Source organism: Mustela nivalis, assembly GCF_964662115.1.
Source record: "Mustela nivalis genome assembly, chromosome: 6".
NCBI lineage: Eukaryota > Metazoa > Chordata > Mammalia > Carnivora > Mustelidae > Mustela > Mustela nivalis.
In genome coordinates, this window is record NC_139025.1 from 142382915 (window position 1) to 142404291 (window position 21377).

Consider the following 21377-nt stretch of genomic DNA (forward strand, 5'->3'; position numbering starts at 1 on the left):
TCCATTAGTATTTTGTTGCTATTATTATTTGAATAGACTGTTATCTGTTATGTCAATTAAGAAAAAAAGAAAAACATTCGGGTGCACGTGCCCCTTTGGATCACTACGTTTGTATCTTGAGGGTAAATACCCAATAGTGCAATTGCTGGGTCATAGGGCAGTTCTATTTTCAACATTTTGAGGAACCTCCATGCTGTTTTCCAGAGTGGCTGCAGCAATGTCCACAATAGCCAAACTATGGAAAGAACCTAGATGTCCATCAACAGATGAATGGATCAAGAATATGTGGTATATATACACAATGGAATACTATGCAGCCATCAAAAGAAATGAAATCTTGCCATTTGCGACAACATGGATGGAACTAGAGCGTATCATGCTTAGCGAAATAAGTCAAGCAGAGAAAGACAACTATCATATGATCTCCCTGATATGAGGAAGTGGTGATGCAACATGGAGGCTTAAGTGGGTAGGAGAAGAATAAATGAAACAAGATGGGATTGGGAGGGAGACAAACCATAAGTGACTCTTAATCTCACAAAACAAACTGAGGGTTGCTGGGGGGAGGGGGTTTGGGAGAAGGGGGTGGGATTATGGACATTGGGGAAGGCATGTGCTTTGGTGAGTGCTGTGAAGTATGTAAACCTGGTGATTCACAGACCTGTACCCCTGGGGATAAAAATATATGTTTATTAAAAAAAAAAAAAAAAGAAAAGCTTTTATCTTCCCTTATTACTTTTTTGATATTCTTTATCTACATGAGTTTTTGTTCTGTAGGAGTTACCTTCTTTTTGAATAATTTCTTTTGACATTTCTTGCAAGGCAGATCTATAGACCATGAATTCCCTCAATTTTGTTTGTCTGAGAGGGTCTTTGTTTCTTTTAAAGTGTAATTTCTCAAGATACAGAATTTTGGATTGGTGGATTTTCCCCCCTTAATACTGTATATATCACTCCACTGTCTTATTTCTTATATTGTTTCTGAGGAGAAATTGCTTATAATTCTTATATTTGTACTTCTGTAAGTACGGTGTTTCCCCCACTCTCCCGGCTTCTTTCAAGATTTTTTATTTTCTATACTTTATATCGACTATACTTAGATGTAGTTTTTTGTTTTTTGCAGGGGGCGGGGCAGGGTTGTTGCATTTCTTCCTTGATCTGTGGTTTGCTGTCTGACATTAATTTGGGGAAAATTCTCAGATGTTATTGCTTCAAATGTTTCTTACTTTCATTTTCTTCCCCTTCTGGTATTCATGTTATGCATATGTTATACTTTTTTAGTTGTCCCACAGTTCTTGGATATTTCATTCTATTTTTTTCAGCCTTTGGTCTTTTTGATTTTCAATTTTGGAAGTTTCTGTTGACATATACCTTAGCTTAGAGGTCCTTATCAGTTTGCAGCCTGCTAATGATCCCATCAAAGACTTTCTTCATTTCTCTTAGAGTATTTTTTATCATGAGCATTAAAAACAAAAAAAAAGTTTTTTAGAAGTTCTGTCTTTTTAGTTATGTTACTCACATATATTGTCTGCTTTTCCTCCATTAGACTCCCTTAGCATGTTAATTAGCATGTATTGCTGGTCTGATCAACATTTTTGTTAAATATGAGTAGTTTTGATGCTTCCCTTTTCTCTTCAAACTGTTTTTTTGCCATGAAGTTTGCCTTGTAAATTTTTTTTGAACCAGGCATGATGTCCTGGGAAAAGGAACTGCAATAAAAAGAACTTTAGTAATGTGGTGGTATGGTATGGGGAGAGGGGAAGTGTTCTGTAGTCTTCTGATTAGTTCTCAGTGTTTTAGTGAACCTGTGCCTGTGGCCTATAAACTTTAAACCTGTTTCTCAATCCCTGCCCCCCATCTTTAGGTGGGACAGAATGGATAGAGGGGTTTAAAGGTGAATATTTCCCTTTGCTCATGTTAAAGGCTTGAGGGAGCTGGAGCTGGATATTTCCTTTTCCCTAGGTTACTTGGGCTCTGCTGTCATAGAATAGTTTGTCTTGAAGGCAGGCCTTGTAAAGAACAGAATGTTCTGGTATATTTCAAAATGATCACTTTTCCCATATTCCCTGCTTAGAAACACAAAGGGATTTTTCACTGATCTTTACTGTGAGAACGTGAGAGGCATAAAACTCACAAAAGTGTATACATGCAACCCAAAGCCCAAACACTCCCCCCCCCCAGGAGTTTTTAACTTTTATATTTGTCTTCTCTGAGACTTCAGGAATTCCTCAATTACAGTTTAGGTTTTTTTACCTTGGTATTTCTTTTTGTGATAGTTTCTGCTGTGGCTCTGGTATTTTATGATTTTCTGTATCTGCCCATCTGTGTCCAATTTGGAGAGCAGAAATTACTCTGCGACCTCAGTAGTGGGGGATCTAAAAGAGTTGTTGATGTTCAGATTGCTCAGTTTGTTTACACACATAACATGGAGGGTAAATAACATGCTGGGTCAACCAGGAAATCAAAGAGGAAATGAAAAAATACATGGAAATAAATGAAAATGAAAGCACAATCGTCCAAAATCTTTAGGATTCAGCGAAAGCTGTTCTGAGAGGGAAGTTTGTAGCAGTGCAGGACTACCTGAAGAAACAAGAAAAATGCCAAATAAACAACCTAGCCTTACCCCTAAAAGAGGTAGGGGGAAAATAAAAGAACAAAGCCAGTAGAAGGAAGGAAATAATCTAGCACAAAAAGAAATAAAATAGAGACTTCAAAAAGCAACAACAACAACCAAGAAAGTTTAATGAAACTAATAGCTGGCTCTTTGAAGAGAGCAACAAAATTGATAACCCTTTAGCCAGACTCATGAAGAAAAAAGAATAATCAAATAAATGAAATCATAAATGAAGGAAGAGAAATAACAACTGACACCTCAAAAATGTAAAAGATTATAAGAGAATATTGTGAAAAATGGTATGCCAACAAAATTGGACAACCCGTAAGAAATAATTAAAATTCTAGAAACATACAACCTACCCAAACTGGAACAGGAAGAAAAACAAAAACAAAAACTGAACAGAATGATTATTAGCAATGAAATTAAATCAGTAATCAGAAACTCCCGACAAATAAAAACACAGGATCAGATGGCTTCACAGGTGAATTCTACAAAAGATTTAAAGAGTTAATACTTATCATTTTCAGAGTATTTTTTAAAACTAGAAGAGGAGAGAAGGCTTCCAAATTCATGCTATGAAGTCGACATTACCCTGATAACCAAAACAAAATAAAGGCACTACAAAGAAAGAAAAATAACAGGCCAATATCTCTGAATGAACATCGATGCAAAAATTCCTCAACAAGAAGATATTAGCAAACTGAATCCAACAATACATTTTAAAAAATCATGTACCATGATGAAGTGAGATTTATTTCAGGGATGCAAGAGGGGTTTGTATGGGTCATTATTCACAAATCAATTACTGTGACATACCACATTAATAAGAGAATGGTGGAAACCATCTGATTATCTCAATAGATGCAGAAAAAAGCATTTGGCAAAGTACAACATCCATTCATGATACAAACATTCAACGAACTAGGTCTAGGGGGATCATACCTCAACATAATAAAAGCAGTATATGACAAACTCATACCTAACCCCTTACTCAATGGTGAAAACCAGAGTTTTTCCTCTAAGACCAGGAATAAGACAGGAATGTCCATTCTCACTACTTTAATTCAAAAAGACATCTAAATTGGTAAGGAAGAGGTAAAGCTGTCACTCTTTGCAGATGGCATGGTGTACTGTATGTAAAAAACCCTAAAGACTCCACTAAAGAAACTCCAAGAATTGATAAATTCAGTCAGTCCTAGGATACAAGATTAATATACAGAAACCTGTTATATTTGTATACACAATAATGAAGTAGTAGAAAGATAAAGAATACAGTCACACTTTAAATTACACCAAAAATAATAAAATACTTAGGAATAAATTCAACCAAGGAAGGGAAAGACTTCTACTTTGAAAACCATAAAACATTGATGAAATAAATTTAAAAGTTACCCAAACAAATGTAAAGATACTTCTTGTTTATGGATTGGAAGAACAAAAATTTTTCAAATGTACATACTACCAAAAGTAATCTAGAGATTTAATGCAATCCTTTTCAAAATACCAACATTTTTCACAGACCAGAACAAATAATCTTGTAATTTGTATGGAGCCACAAAATTCTCCAAATAGCCAAAGCAGTCTTGAGAAAAAACAGCAAAGCTGGAGATATCCCAGTTCCAGATTTCAAGATATACTGCAAAGCTGTAGTAATAAAAAACTGTGCTATTGGCACTAAAATAGACGTATAGATAATGGAACAGAATAGAGAGTCCAGAAAGAAACCCATGCTTATATGGTCAATGTGCAATAAGAGAGGCAAGAATCGACGATGGGGAGAAGACAGTCTCTTCAACAGATGGTGCTGGGAAAACTGGACAGCTACATGCAAAAGAATAAAGCTGGGCCACTGTCTGAAAACATACACAAAATTTAAATGGATTAAAGATCTAAATGTGAGACTCAAAACCATAAAATTCCTAAAAGAAAACACAGGCACTAATTTCTTTGAAATCAATTGTAGAAACAGTTTTCTAGATGTCTCCTAAGGGAAGGGAAACAAAAGTAAAAATAAACGATTGGGACTGTATCAGAATAAAAAGCTTTTGCATAGCAAAGGAAACTATGAACAAAACAAGGCAACCCACTGAATGGGACTTCTCCCATTTATTTACAAATAAATATTTAAATAAATATTCATATACTTACAAATGTATATATTTGTAAATGATATATCCAACAGGGGGTTCATATCCAAAATATATAAAGGACTTAGATCAATACTATAAAAAAACAAACAATCTGATTAGAACATGAGGCAAAGGACCTGAATAGACATTTTTCCAAAGAAGACCTCCAGATGGCCAGCAGACACATGAACAACATCGCTAATTATCAGGATAATGCAAATCAAAACCACAATGAGAGATCACCTTAATAATCTGTCAGAATGACTAGAATCAAAGAGACAAGAAATAACAAGTGTTAGTGAGGATGTGAAGAAAAAGGAACCCTTGTGCACTGTTGGTGGGAATGCAGATTGGTGCAGCCACTATGGAAAATAGTGTGGAAACTTCTCAAAAAATTAAAAATGAACTACTTTATGATCCAGGAATCACACTGCTGGATAATTTGCCCAAGGAAAACAAAACCACTAATTCACAAAAAAAATTTATATATCCCTATGTTTATTGCAGCATTATTTATAGTAGCCAAGATAAGGAAGCAAATCAAGTGTCCATTGACTGAAGAGTGGATAAAGAAGGTAAAGATAAAGAAGATATTGAGAGGGGCGCCTGAGTGGCTCAGTGGGTTAAGCCACTGCCTTCGGCTCAGGTCATGATCTCAGGGTCCTGGGATCGAGTCCCACATCGGGCTCTCTGCTCAGCAGGGAGCCTGCTTCCTCCTCTCTCTTTCTCTCTGCCTGCCTCTCTGCCTACTTGTGATCTCTCTGTCAAATAAATAAATAAAATCTTTAAAAAAAAAGAAGAAGATATTGAGATAAAGATAAAGAAGATATTAAAAAATTATATATAGTATATATATACACACATACATACATGCAGTGGAATATTATTCAGCCATAAAAAAGAATGTAGATGGACCTAAAGGGAAAAATGCTAAGTGAAATAAGGCAGACAGAAACATAAATACTATATGATTTCACTCATATGTGGAATTTGAAAAACAAAACAAATGAATAAGAGACAAAATAGACAAATACAGAGAACAAACTGGTGGATGCCAGGAGGCAGGTGAGGTGGGTAGGAAATAGATGAAGGGGATTGAGAGTATACTTATACTGATGAACACGGAGTAATATTTAGGACTGTTGAATTAAAAAATTCAACAGTAAAGATAGACCGAAATACATTGCATGTAAGAATCTTTGCAGGCACTTGGGATCTTAAATATAGATGGTCTTTGAGATATGGTGTGCCACCCTTGTTAAATTCAGAGAATTATATGAGTCCCAGATTTGATAACAAAATCCAGAAAACTATTTAGGGTAAAACAAATTTGTCTCAATTTATAAAGGTAATGAGTGTTTTTTAGGTTAGGCTTTTAGTCCTATTTTTTTTTTCTTTATAGTGATGGTAGTACAGGAGTAAAATGATTTAAAATTTGTGTTTATTTTGGCTACATATCACTGAAATAGTGATACTTTAAGGATTATTAAAATTTGACAATAGTTAGAATAAAATATCTAATGTGTTTGATGTAATTTATAAACCCATTTCATGATGTATTCAGAATACTGAAGGGGAAGAATCTACAGCCAAGAATACTCTATCCATCAAGACTATCATTCAAGGCACCTGGGTGGCTCAGGGGGTTAAGCCTCTGCCTTCGGCTCTGGTCATGATCTCAGGGTCCTGGGATTGAGTCTCGCATTGGGCTCTCTGCTCAGCAGGGAGCCTGCTTCCTCCTCTCTTGCTCTGTCTGCCTCTCTGCCTCCTTGTGATCTCTGTCTGTCAAATAAATAAAATTTTAAAAGAAAAAGATTATCATTCAAGATACCATTTTACCTTTAAGTGGGAAGAGTTTCCCAGACAAAAGTGAAGATTCATGACCCCCCTACACCAGCCCTGCAAGAAATATTAAAAGGTACTCTTAAGTGCAAAAGAGAGACCAAAAGTGAGAGAGGACAAGAAAGGATGGGGGGAATTCTTAGTAATCAAGGTAATGAGGGCTGCATAAATCCTGATTCACTCAACATAATTTCCAAAAATAATCCACACAGAAAAGCATGAAGAACAAATACAATTGTATGAAACCTACAACTTTGGTGCAACTAGAAAGCAAATGATGTCCAAATTTGTTTTAGCTTTAGGGAAATATTACCAACTTACAGTGTGCTATTTTTAACTTCTGCAGGTCTTTCACATGAGCAAGCATACTTAAGGAAAAACAGTGTGAAAGGGAGAAGAGACTTTGTGAATATCTAAAGTTGATTTGAAATCATTACTAAAAAAAGGAAGTCTATTCTAATAAGTACAAACATTCTGAAAAATACTACTTGTAGGTCAAACAGACCAGCGGTAAAGGACTTAAAATTTATGTGATATTTAAGGAAGTGGTCTTGGGAGGGTAACTGTTTGGGGGCTTTTATAAAGGAAGACAGAGGTAATCATTTGGAAAATGTTTTTTGAATGGAAAAGAAGGGAAGAGATAATGAAATCCTTCAAGATAAATTTAAAAAAAAGTACAAAAAAAGATATTGAATGATATCAGAACTCCTCTCCCTCCTGCTGCTCCCTTAAAAAAAAGCTTCCATTAAAGAGACCATACTGAATGATCCATCCTCCCACTGCCAGTACTTTCCATTGCAATTCATTGAGGCCAGTAATTTTCACGTATACAATCTACTATAAAGAAGAAAACAGATGATTTATAGCTGTTCAGGTGATGAAGTTGTTGTCCCCAAACAATGGAAAAGTGGAAAAAAACCTGTAAAATGATAACTCCAAGCTGAAACCATTCTCCATAAATAAGTGTTTAGAAATGTGACAGATGAAAAAAATCATTATTCAGAATTTGAAAATACTAAGAATAGATTTCGATTTTTTCCAAAGGTATAGATGAAACAAAGTGATTAAATTGCATAAAGAAAAATAAAAAGATAACATTATATCAAAACAAAGATTAAATTACACAGTGACCACAGAAGACTAGATTCAAGTGAAATCTTAAAAAGATTACTGAAGGAAAGCAGGAGATAACTAAGTGAATGGAAATGAGATAAGATTGTTCAGGGGGTTAGGGAGAAGGTGTTTGAAAAGGGAGGTAGATTAGAGGGTCCAGCTTACATATAATTCCTTGGAGCATCTCACTGTGCCTGCAAGTTCAGAGAATATTGGGAACATGTCAGATGGACACAGAAGATAGCATAGTGGATCTCTCATTGGTAAAATCAAAAACAATTTAAACATCAAAAGAAAAAAGGTAATGATTATAATGCATTGAATAAGGTAGCCTATAAGTTGATATGGACATGAATGAGTAAATGCATACATGGAGGAAAAGCAAACTGTCTTATAAAATGCAATTAGTAGTAAATGTAGATATAATGTATTATGAAATTAGAAAATCCCTATTTGACAACCACCATAGTAATTTTTAGGCAAGAATCGTGAATGGATTAATGGATCAGTTAAACTTTGATAAATAGGATATTTACATAAAATTTTATCAAATACTTACTAATTACAAGGGGGAAAATAGTAACTTTATAAGGGAAAAATCTTGGCAGACTCTATCTTAACCAAGTTAACATTACCAGTTGGGACAAATAGATGTCATGTGGATTTTCATGAGAGAGATTGTGGACAGAACATCACTTCTAAGTTGTTCCTGCCAAAAACATAGTCTAAAGGTAATCAGAAAGAAACATTAGACAAAGTCAAATTGAGAGATATATGACAATATAAATATAGCCTGTATTCTGCACAAGTACGAAGGTCCTGAAAGACAAAGACTGAGGAAATATTTCAGATTAAAGAGGTTGCAGTTTTCAGAAAGCAACAGCTAATTCTGGATTGGATCCTGCACTAGCAGGGGGAAAAAGGAAATTGGGAATAATTGAGAAATTTGAATAAGGTTTGTAGATTATAGTGCTATATCCTTGTTTTCTGATTTTGATAATTGTGTTTTTCTTTGTTTTTAAGAAAATATTTAGGGGCAAAGGGACCGTATAACCTCTACTTTAGTTTGTCCAAAGGAGTCAGGAAAAAAAGTGTGTGTATGTGTGTGTGTGTGTCTTTTATTTAGGGAAGGCAGTCATGGTAAAATGTTAACAGTTGGGGAGTTTGGTTGAAGATAAATGAAAAATGTGGAATATAAAGTTAATTTTATGTTACTAATTTCATATAAGCTGCTAGCAGTAAACCAGTGTTTTAGACTAAATGCTATAGATAAAATGAAAAAAGACTTTATTTATGAAAGTTGAAAGCGAAATATTAATATTTCTAGTTTTCAAAGTTATGTCTTTGGGGTCATCCTTGAAATATAAGTGTGTTCTTGTACACATTTTTCTAATTACTGGGAAAGCTCTTTTAGACCTGTAGTTGAAAGACCCAAGAATCCCCTTACCCAAGAATTCAACACTGCCACAGGATGCAAACAGCAAGAGGCTGTCTTTTTTCCATTGGACATTCTTTCCTGCTTTGTCGAAGATTAGTTGACCATAGATTTGAGGGTCTATTTCTGGGCTCTCTATTCTGTTCCATTGATCTATGTGTCTGTTTTTGTGCCAGTACCATGCTGTCTTGATGATGACAGCTTTGTAATAGAGCTTGAAGTCCGGAATTGTGATGCCACCAAGGTTGGCTTTCTTTTTCAATATCCCTTTGGCTATTCGAGGTATTTTCTGGTTCCATATAAACTTTAGCATTATTTGCTCCATTTCTTTGAAAAAGATGGATGGTACTTTGATAGGAATTGCATTAAATGTGTAGATTGCTTTAGGTAGCATAGACATTTTCACAATATTTATTCTTCCAATCCAGGAGCATGGAACATTTTTCCATTTCTTTGTGTCTTCCTCAATTTCTTTCATGAGTACTTTATAGTTTTCTGAGTATAGATTCTGTCTCTCTTTGGTTAGGTTTATTTCTAGGTATCTTATGGTGCTGGGAAAATTGGACAGCCACATGCAGAAAAATGAAATTGGACCATTTCCTTACACCACACACAAAAATAGACTTAAAATGGATGAAGGACCTCAATGTGCGAAAGGAATCCATCAAAATCCTTGAGGAGAACACAAGCAACAACCTCTTCGACCTCTGCCTCAGCAACATCTTCCTAGGAACAACGCAAAAGGCAAGGGAAGCAAGGGAAAAAATGAACTATTGGGACTTCATCAAGATCAAAAGCTTTTGCACAGCAAAGGAAACAGTTAACAAAATCAAAAGACAACTGACAGAATGGGAGAAGATATTTGCAAACGACATATCAGATAAAGGGCTAGTGTCCAGAATCTATAAAGAACTTAGCAAACTCAACACCCAAAGAACAAATAATCCAATCAAGAAATGGGCAGAGGACATGAACAGACATTTCTGCAAATAAGACATCCAGATGGCCAACAGACACATGAAAAAGTGCTCCATATCACTCGGCATCAGGGAAATACAAATCAAAACCACAATGAGATATCACCTCACACCAGTCAGAATGGCTAAAATCAACAAGTCAGGAAATGACAGATGCTGGCGAGGATGCGGAGAAAGGGGAACCCTCCTACACTGTTGGTGGGAATGCAAGCTGGTGCAGCCACTCTGGAAAACAGCATGGAGGTTCCTCAAAATGTTGAAAATAGAACTGCCCTATGACCCAGCAATTGCACTATTGGGTATTTACCCTAAAGATACAAATGTAGTGATCCAAAGGGGCACATGCACCCGAATGTTTATAGCAGCAATGTCCACAATAGCCAAACTATGGAAAGAACCTAGATGTCCATCAACAGATGAATGGATCAAGAATATGTGGTATATATACACAATGGAATACTATGCAGCCATCAAAAGAAATGAAATCTTGCCATTTGCAAAAACATGGATGGAACTAGAGCATATCATGCTTAGTGAAATAAGTCAAGCAGAGAAAGACAACTATCATATGATCTCCCTGATATGAGGAAGTGGTGATGCAACATGGAGGCTTAAGTGGGTAGGAGAAGAATAAACTGGGAGGGAGACAAACCATAAGTGACTCTTAATCTCACAAAACAAACTGAGGGTTGCTGGGGGGAAGGGAGTTGGGAGAAGGGGGTGGGATTATGGACATTGGGGAGGGTATGTGCTTTGGTGAGTGCTGTGAAGTGTGTAAACCTGGTGATTCACAGGGTATTTTACCCCTGGGGATAAAAATATATGTTTATAAAAAAAAAAGATAAAACTCTGAATAAAATGAATGAGCTCATTGTGCTTCCAATAATAAAGATTGGCTTTGAGAAAAAAAAAAAAAAAAGAAAAGAAATAAACAGCAAGAGGTTCTTTATTGTAGTGCGGGGGCCTGCGTGTGGTCAGCAGCTCCTGCTAGCTGAGCACACCAGGATGGGGTGGTGCAGGATTTTTATAGACAGGTACATACAAGTCCCGGATGGGACGGGGCCGATTGGCTGACAATTTGAACATTTGAAAAAGGGCGTACTTGGTGTTAGTGGATTGGCTTTGGAAGACCCCCGCGCGCAAAGAAAAAGGCGGGAAGGGGAAACAAAAAGGGGAAGTTAGATCTTATTACTCAGCAGAAAGACATCCTGTCTACGTGACTATGCGGCCCCCTGCCTATGTGGTCAGGTATCAGGCCATATTTTATGAGAAGGCTATTTGCAGGGAATGCCATATCTTGCTAAGAAACAGTTATTATGAAACTATCAGCTATCATTGTGTTGGGGGAGCCAAGCGGTTACAGAAAGGCAAAAGAGCAGTTAATTCATTGACACTTTGGGGAAAGGGTCTTTCATAGTAAGTTGGAGGAATAGAGAGACATTGTTATAAATCGAGTCCCTTCCTCCACTAACTCCTTCTTTCACCTTGAACTTCTTATTGCTAACTTAGAAGAAATATTTTTGAATAAGTATTTTTGGAAAGGATAATAGGGACTGGCATACTCTTTTTACTGATAGTGAACTATAGTTTGTTGTTGTTATTTTACTGATAGTGAACTATAGTTTTTTCTTTTGTTTTGTTTTAAGATTTTCTTTATTTGAGAGAAAGAGATAGAACACGAGCAGGGGGAGAGGCAAAGGGAGAAGCAGACTCCTGGCTGAGCAGGGAGCCTGATGTGGGGCTCGATCCCAGGATCCTGGGATCAAGACCTAAGCCAAAGGCAGATTGAGACACACAGGCACCCCTATAGTTTTTATTTTAACAAATTTTCTCTAATCATGCTTAATGGATATTGTGAAGCCGCATTACTTGTCTCAATTTTCATGCTTTTTCATAGCTCACTTAATTTGCAAGCCTTAATTTAGAGTAAGAATTATTCTTGGAATAAATACTTTGTTGATTGTCATTTTCTTTCTCTTCTTCAGTATTAGAAGTATGGGAAAACATTTCTGACTAAATCTTTGCTAAACTCAGAATTTTAGTACAGCAGGTACATCTAGGTGCATCTCAAAACATAACTGATTTCAAGTTCAGTGTTTTAATAAGGGTATTCTTATATTCATTATATTCTTAAAGTGGTATGATACAAGGCCAGGATTCTAAGAAACAGTGTCACAATCATTAATGAAAGCTTAAAACTTTCTAATGACAAATATTATGTAAACAAAGTTGATATATTAGTGGGAAATTTGGGAAAGTATTTGTAAAACATAGTTAATATAGCTAAGGAGCTTTTACTTAGATAAGTAAAAAAAAAAAAAAAAATCACAAAGTATGAAATGGCCAAAAGATGGGCAATATAGAGAAAGCAAATCCCAAATGACAACAAATATAAGAAAAATATATCTAACAATTACTAGTTAGGAAATGCATATTAAAGAAATGAGATTTTTATTTTACATACATCTTACTAACAAAACAGTTGTAACATTTATATGAAAATATTATGAAAGAGTCCATTAGTATACCATTTGACATAGAGGCATATCCACAAGGTGTGGTTGAATGACTAAAATAAAGAGTATTGATAGAGTCCCTGTTTTATCAAATGCTGACAAAATCCCTTATTATGTATACATGTATATATGAATATGGTTATATGATCTTGCATAAAAATGTGGAATGAAAAATACTAAGTGAAAAACACTGGTTAAGGGGTTAATTTTGGTTCAGGGGAAAGTAGGGAGGCAAGTATAAAACACTATTTCCATATATATATGCACTTATATAAAATATATATTTGTGTATTTATATTGTAAGGATTTTTTTTAAGATTAATTAATAATAGATTTACTTTCACAAGGTGAGGAAAGGAACCATTAGGCACATGTAGTGTTAAGAGTGTTCCACAAGGAGGGAAAATAGAAAAGTTCCCAGGGAGGAAAGTAGCTGGTGGTTAAGGAAGACACACACACATGCACATAAGCACACACACAGACACATGAATGAGGCTTACTGGATGTAAAGGAGAGTGATGGGAAATAACTTCAGAGAGATAGTTTGAAGCCAGATAATTTATTTTGTTTACTTAATGAGTTTGGATATTACTTCCAGTGCAGAAAAAAAGCTCTAAACTTCTACTTAAATAATTGGATGTATGTTTTAAAAATATCACTTGGTTATCCAAAGGATACGAGCATAGTCATTTGAAGGGCACATGCATCTCTGTGAGGGAAGAAAGGACCTGAGAATAGACTGTAACAAAGGGGTGAGGTAAGTGGACTGCAGGACTGGATGCAGGTTAAAGAATTTCTGGAGAGAGGATACAAAGCAGGAGAGCTAGATAGGAGGCAAAGTGGAATACAAGAAATTGAGATTTTGGAGGTGATGTTGATGAAGTTCTAGAACCTAGATGAGGTTCGGTGGGCTGAGGTCTGGTGCCGATGACCAAGAAAGAATTATTGAGACATCTTTGGTGCAGAATGGTGGTTTATTAAAGGACAGGGACAGGACCTGTGGGCAGGAAGAGCTGCTGCCCTGGGTTGTGGGGATGGCAGGTTATATAGCCTGCGGTTGGGGGAAGGTGAGGGGGAGGAAGGTTTCAATGGAGTTTTCATATGCTAAGGAGGGCCTATAAGGTGCCAGGATGTCCCAGGCCTACCTGAGGCCTTGCCCTGGCGACTTGATCAATGTTGTCTTTAGACCAGCCATTAACATTAAGATAGTTGGGAGACTTTTTGGTGGGGTGTCACAATCCTGCTCTCAATCGTCTTTGTTAGTGAGATTTAGGACATTTGGAAGCCAAGGGAGACTCCTGTCTAGCAGGATTGTGAGCTCTGCAAATTAACCATTTGCTTATTGTTCATGCAGTCAGGGCTGCCTGAGGGATGCTACACATATACTGAGCGGGAGCAGATGGAGAGGGGGGTGCAAGGCGCCAGCTTTTGCTTTGTCTTCAGCCAGCCTCATGCTCCCTCATCAATGTGATTATTGGTGGTGGCAGAGTTAAAGGTGTGACAGTAGGAGTGGGTGTTTAACATAGGGTGGATGTGGATCATTTGGAGGTTGGGGATGTTTTTGCAACGTACTTTTTTTTTTAAAACTGGGATACTGAAATCACCAGTTATACAAGTAGGGCTGGAAAGGGAAGTACCAGGTGAAAGATATCAGTACATGAGGGGGTCACATGGTGCCCTTCAAGAGGACAGTTATTGAGTGGTTTAAGTTTCATGGTGTGAGCTTCAAAATACCTGGGGCTTTTGAAGGAAAAGGAAGGAAAAATAACTTGTAAGATAGAATATGGAGCAAAAAGGACTTACTTATCTTTCCCGCTCTTGAGCATAGTAGATGTAATATTTAAAATAGACCAACAAATATTGGTCTCTGTTTGAGAGGACTTCAGGTGACAGGTTTCAGTTGGAAACTGGAAGAATATTCAAAGAAAAATTTGAGGACACTGGGGAATTTGTTGACCCTAGACTGTGAATTTTACACTGGATGATAAGGGCCCAGTGGTCAACTGTGTCCTCTTGTTTTTTGCGTTCTGCAGCAGACTGGCAGCCAGGGATAAAGGAAAACTTCCTCAGGAGAGTGCTTTCTGAGGAATTAGAAGTTAAACGTGGAACACTAGTCTTGCGGCAGATGGGGGAGTAAGAGGCTCATGTGGAACATGAGCCTACCAACCTTTTTCAGATGTGGAATCTGACTCAGGATTAAAAGAGGCCTCATCTTTAGGTAGCCTGTATTCAAGTACTGCTAATGCTTTTACTAAAAATATACCTTTTTTTTCTTTGATCGTCTAGGTTACTTTTACAAAGAGAAAGTTTGGATTAATGAAGAAAGCCTATGAACTTAGTGTGCTCTGTGACTGTGAAATAGCATTCATCATTTTCAACAGCTCTAACAAACTGTTTCAGTATTCCAGCACTGACATGGACAAAGTTCTTCTCAAGTATACAGAGTATAATGAACCTCATGAAAGCAGAACCAACTCGGATATTGTTGAGGTAACACATATATCTAGTAATGCCTGAATTGCAGACATGATTATTTCTTCCCTTTAGTAACTTTTAACTGTCAGATTGCTTCACATCCACATTTCAAATCCGTTGTATATATATATAAAATACATAAAAATATTTAAAAACATATATTTAATTATATATATATAAAAAAAATTTTTTTTCTCCAAATCATTTCCTGGGATGATCTGATTATTGTATAATAATGTATATATATTTTTTATCCAAATAATTTGTTACAAGGATCTGATTATTGCTCTGTCATGACCCACTTAGGCTATATACATATCCTGTTTATTGAGACAAAATTAGGCTATTGTACTGTGTAGAGCAGTATAATACAGCATTTTATCTATGATTATTTTGTATGCATTTTAAAGTTAATATTATAAGAATCTATATCACTTGGGATAGTATGAAGTTACACTGTTAATATGCTTTAATCATTTCATTGCATCAGTGACTACCCACAATTTTAAACACTAATGAAATGGAAGAAAATGACAAAAATAATACTTATATTTTGTGAATATTATTTTAGTTGTGGGGTGGGGAGAGATTCTTCACTTTTTTTTCCCCTCCTTATCTGTTGTCCTTCAGTATTTCTAATAATTCTGCCAACCTAATTAAAGTGAAAATAAAAGGAATTTTTTGGAATTATTTCCATCTTACTCAGAAATAGGTTTTAAAGCAAAACCTTCAAAAAGGAGAATCTGTATGCCTTCCCCTATAATTCTTTTCTGCTGTAAAATATTTTTATAAAAGATAATTTTCCATTTATATTTCTAATGACATTTTAAATTAGCTTAATACTTTTGTCTTTTTTGTTTACATTTAGAGATTCTGTTTCATTTTTATTCAAAAAAGGAAATTTTTTCCCCTACTACTTCAAAAGTTACATACTTTGGCTTAGTTTTTATATTAGAAGACTATTTCAGTAAATTAGGGATTTCCTTGTGAAAATACTAAAACCGTGTGAAACGATGCGGAATTAACCACAAAGGAAGAAATGAAATCCTAATGTAGATTTTATATGAGTAATTAAAATTAAGATAAAGATTCTTTAACTATTGTAGTGTACAGGAAGCTAATTTACCTGCCTCCACTGATGAAATGCATTTTAAATTTCCTCTATACCCTATCACTCTACTGCAACCATTCATTTTTGGACAGTAATTGATTTAGTTTGTTACTGCGGGGGAAAAAAATCTGCTACTTATAGTTAAAAAAAACCTCTGTTACTTTTTAGCAGTTAATCAGTTGTTTGCAGTGAGAAGTAAAAGCATCTTCTATTACAGCTACAACTCATCTCTGTTGCTTGTTCCCCACAGTTTTATTTAAATGGCTCTTTGCTATGAACATCCCCTGAAATGTGTATGAAGTGTTCGATTTTGCTTTTGTGGTTCACTTCAGTTAAACAACATGGTTACGTAGCCAAACCCCTTAATGCAGTTGTGATTGTATCAATTTTAAGTTACTTTATATTAGCATTTATGGTATATCTTAATCACTTATGTGCGGTATAAATTAGACCCTTTCCCTATTAAACCGTAATTCACTTTGAATTATGATTTTGTAAATTATGAGATCATTATTCAGGTAATCTTTTATCAGAGACTTCATAACTGGATTCCCTTGAAATGGAGAATATCCCTGGTGTGTTTAATTTAAAATGACATCTTATTTTAAAAATCTTTGTATCTTATCAAACGCTCCACTGCCTAAGTCAAAGAAATAGAGTTGACTTTAATAATGCCAACAAATAGATAGTTCAAGCTAGTTTCATTGTAGAAGGCAACCACCTCCTTAACCCTAACTGATGAAGTCCCAGAACCTAAGTCAGGTTCGGTGGGGTGAGGTTCGGAGCTGACGACTAAAGAAAGAATTCTTAAGACATCTTTGGTGCAAAATGGTGGTTTATTAAAGCACGGGGACAGGACCCGTGGGCAGACGGAGATGCTGCTGCCCCGGGTTGTGAGGAGTGGCTGGTTATATACACAGGAGTTGGGTAGGTGAGGACAAAGGGTTGTTCAGAAGGGCTATTGGGATAAAGAAGACTGTCAGGATATGGAAGGCCTGGTTACTATCAAGCCAAGGCCACTTTCCCTCTAATGAGGCGCTAACATAAAGACAATTGGGAGTCTCCTGGTGGAATGTTACATTCCTGCTATCAAACGTCCTTGTTAGTGAGATTTAGGTCTTAAAAGAAATTTAACTTTATTTACTTTTCCTTCTACCTCCATCTCCTTCGGTTTTTTTATGGAGGGGAGGGTGACGTTAGGGCTTGAGGAACTGAGTTATGTATCTTTGGAAATTGGCTATTGATAAGGCAACTTCTTTGTTGTAAATCTCAAGGACATTTGTAAACCAAGAGAGACTCCTGCCTTGCAGGACTGTGATCTCTGCAAGATAACCATTTGTTCTTCTTTTAGGGCAGTCAGGGGTGCCTGTGAAATGTCACACATATTACCAAGGGGAGTGGGTGGAGAGGGGGTGCAAGGTGCCAGCCCCTGCTCCGTTCTCAGCCAGCCTCCTGCTCCGTCATCATTCCCCCCTGAACAATTTTGACCCTTAAATCTTTAAGGTGGTTGAAGGTGGAAGGTCTCATCTTCTGTAACTTCTTCCTGCTGAATAGGGGCGTAGAGCTGTCCCTACCTACTGGGGTCAATATTGATCAGTGGAGGAATGTATAGGGGAGTTACGAAAGGCGGAGGCAGCTGAATCCAGCGCTGACAGTGAACGAGTGTCTTTGCACGTGGTAAGGATCATCTGCTGTGGTGAAGTCATTGCAGCAATGGAGTCTCGGCACCACGTAGAGAAACACTGAACAGAGCAACATATTAAGGTTAATAAGGCGATAAGAATGAGAAGCCCGAAAAGGAGATTTGGCCATAGCCCTCCTTCAAGCCAGGAACTTAACTAATCACTAAAAGAGAGAGAGGGACCTTGTAGAGCCTTAATCTGGGCATTCATATCCTTTATTAGTCCTGTGATACTTTTGTGATAGTCTGGGATGTACACACAACATTCTGTCTTGATAATTGCACATGTGCCACCCTGGGCTGCTGTCAGGACATCTAAGGCCATCCTTAGTATAGCGATAAGGAGGGTTTTGTAACTTAGGCCCATATTTGATTGGGGAGTTATGGCTTGATAGCATCCCCTTTCCTTCCAAATAGCTCCCTGGGCATGTAGTACCAGAAAGGCATATTTGGAGTCAGTATAAATGTTAATTCTTAGGCTTTGACAATTTGGCTACTAAGACAAATCTGGACCTGATGTGACATCATTACAGTCAGGGACTGTCCCATAGTGAGCTTTGAGGCTCCTTTTATGAAGGCTGTTCTATGCTTAGCTAAAGCATCTGTTTGCAATCGCACCTCAACAGAGGTGGCCTCTAGGATAAATATGACTAAGGGATGAAACCAATAAGACGACCTCTGAGTGGTCCAACCTTAACAATATCCTGATTACAGAGGATCATTGTCAAGTGGGAGAAAACTTGTCAAGAGATAAGGGGAGTTCCCCATGCATCATCCAATCCAATCATAAAGAAAGTGGGGTCATCCATTGTCTCCACAAGTCCATAGTTAATCCTATGGAGTGCAATAGGCTGGCTTTTAGGCAATTTCATTATCCCAGCCACACATAAGGTGTTAGTTAAGTTATACAATTGTAGGGGAATCAATCCCATTTTTCAGTTGTTTAATCATGTGCCGTGGGGTCTGCGAATATCCCCACAAAACAGTAAGATCAACTAAAGAAGCTATTGTACAACTTCTCTGAAGTTTACCTCAAATTGTTTAGCTTAGGTAAACATTTAAAGACAATCAAATCTAGAATTTAACATCCATAAAGGTGTGTTACTAAAACAATTTTTCTCTCTAAAATAATCCTCATTTACAGAGATAGCGAAATCAGGACTAATTCACTTGTGAAACAAGTCCAGTTTTAACAAACTTGGCCCATTATTTACATAAGCTCAGCAAGAACAGTTGAGTGTGATCATATAGATCTTTTAGAATCTGCTTTGCTGGATCTTCTTATAAGGAATCTCTAGGTTGAACTTTTAGTAGCCTCTCCGGGCCAGAAGCCAAGCCCTGTACTTGCCATCAGGCATGCCTGCAATACCTGTTGATTTGGGCGAGTTCCTCTTCTGAGCCTCCGCACCTACCAAGGAGTGACATTCTTTACTCACCTGGTGAGGCTGCTGGGAACTCTGTAAGCAAGGTATCAGGCCAACAGTCCCAAGACGCTTTATGGCTCCAGGTTTCATAAAGTCAACCTTAGTTTATTAAAGCTGTCTGGTCATATCTGAGTTTATGCATATCTTTCTCAAATATGACATTCCAGTCAAAGCCTTGGTAAAATAACCAGTTTCCAATGGTGTCATGTTACAAGGAGAACAGATTCTTATTGAACTTATGCAAATGACTGATTGCCATAGAAGAATGCTTACTGAGACCTTTTGGTTTCAGAGGGTTCATATAGAGAGAAAAGCTTGAATTCTTTGAGCACTTTTACAAATGAGCACTTATACATCTCTATAAGTTACAGATAACTTAAGAAAAAGTATCCCTAGTCTGGAAGAGCAAACATTAGAGAGAACCAGCAATGTTTAAAGTAAGACAAAACATTAAGAGACACAACACTATAATCTTTTAGTTCACTTAGTCCCATGTTACTAATTCTGGTGAATGCGGCTTTAGTCAGTTTTGGAAATTCTTACCCATTTCAGTTTTAGGACTTTCAAGTATATCAAATATCTGTATTTGTCCTGAAAGTCCTTTATAGGAATCTCCTTGAAGATAAAACTCATTTTACAAGAGAATTAAAACAATTATAAATGACAAAAACTCAGAATGGATATGGTTAGAGCTAAAGAGACATGGGAATTTACAATTTAGCTGCAAGAAAATCAGGTTACAATTTCTGTGACATATAACATTCCCATAATTACAATATCAAGCGATGATCTCTCAAAACATTAAAACTTTAGGAAGTGCATAGAATCTCTAGAATAGTTATAGCATTTTCCCAAATGTAACCCAAGGTTTATCATTGGTTTAAATCTTGTCAACAATTGCTAAAACCTTAGAAAGTTTAAAAACACATGCCTAAATATAATTAGGGATGTTAAACACCTGATAAAACAAAACATAGGAACTGAATTTTTCAGGCAGGCAAAGAGAAAACCATTTACACTTTTTAACAGATCAATTAGCTAAGAAAACTTTGCCCCTTTTAAACAGAAAGAAAACCAGCTTTTTATACCAGTGTCTTTCCCTTTTTTATTTTACTTCTAAGTGTGCAGTCTTAAGATATGAGTTTTCTGGGTTTCCCTCCTATCATGAATGATGTCACAGACAAGGGGGGGGATCTTTCCCCTGCTGTCCTGTTTGCATCCCTCACGGGAATTTAGGAGCGTCTTAGCTAAGGCCTGTCCGCATAAACCCCGGAACAGGCTACTCCGGGGAGTAGATGACTGTTATGCCATATGACGCCCCGCAAGACTCAAGGTGCAGCCCACTCAGTGGTGGAGCCATACAGACACATTCACACAGTCAGGCACTCTTCAGATTCAAACAGGTTGGATACCCTCCCCTTCTGGGCATCTCTGGCTAATGGGAGGTGATCAGTCTCCCCTTTCATTCTTTACAGATTAGAGTGAGTTTCTATGGTTACAGGCAATGGAGGATGGTAACAGGGTGTTTTCGCAGTGCCTCAACGTTGGGCTGCTTCCTTAATCTCTCAAGGCCAAATGGCCCTTATACTTGGAAGTATAATCTGTGTGGAGGCAGGCCAGGAGAGTGCTAAATCACCTTGGAGGCTGTTTTTCTTTCTTTTTTAGTCTGTCCTGACCATATCTAGAATTTCTATTGTGAAGATTTCCGTTCACAAACCTTCTACAACTTTCCTTTGCATTCAGGTTTTGTCCCAAGCCATTTCCTTCCAAACAACCATCTCATTTAGGACAAAATTACCTTCCCTTACCTTCAACAAAATGTATTCCCATTCCTTAAATCTTTCTTACTTATCATCTACTTTCCTACAGAGTTTCCCTTATTTCCATCAGTCTTAGTTACACTAAGCAGAACTTTGTATTCTTAGAAACACCTTTAGTTATTAACCAATTGTAAACTGTTACACAACAGAATTCTTCAGGTGGCAAATTTATGAATCAGTTAAGTGGCAAACAAGTTTACCAGCAGATTTAAATACTCTTAGTTTCTTTGAAGTAAG

General features: G+C 36.8%; 2 long non-coding RNA genes and 1 pseudogene across 3 annotated transcripts in view; all 3 read left to right on the forward strand.

Annotated features, from left to right (window-relative positions):
• The window catches only part of LOC309867663, a 239157-nt gene extending 219078 nt beyond the window's left edge, over positions 1 to 20079 (forward strand). The window contains exon 2 of the long non-coding RNA XR_014313295.1: positions 18448 to 20079. This is a non-coding gene — a long non-coding RNA (uncharacterized lncRNA). The remainder of the gene's footprint in view (positions 1 to 18447) is intronic.
• LOC309867661 overlaps positions 1 to 21377 on the forward strand; it is a 743341-nt gene that overhangs the window by 480208 nt on the left and 241756 nt on the right. The gene's annotated exons all lie outside the window — the stretch shown is intronic.
• The window catches only part of LOC309867660 (myocyte-specific enhancer factor 2A-like), a 396028-nt pseudogene that overhangs the window by 320093 nt on the left and 54558 nt on the right, over positions 1 to 21377 (forward strand). The gene's annotated exons all lie outside the window — the stretch shown is intronic.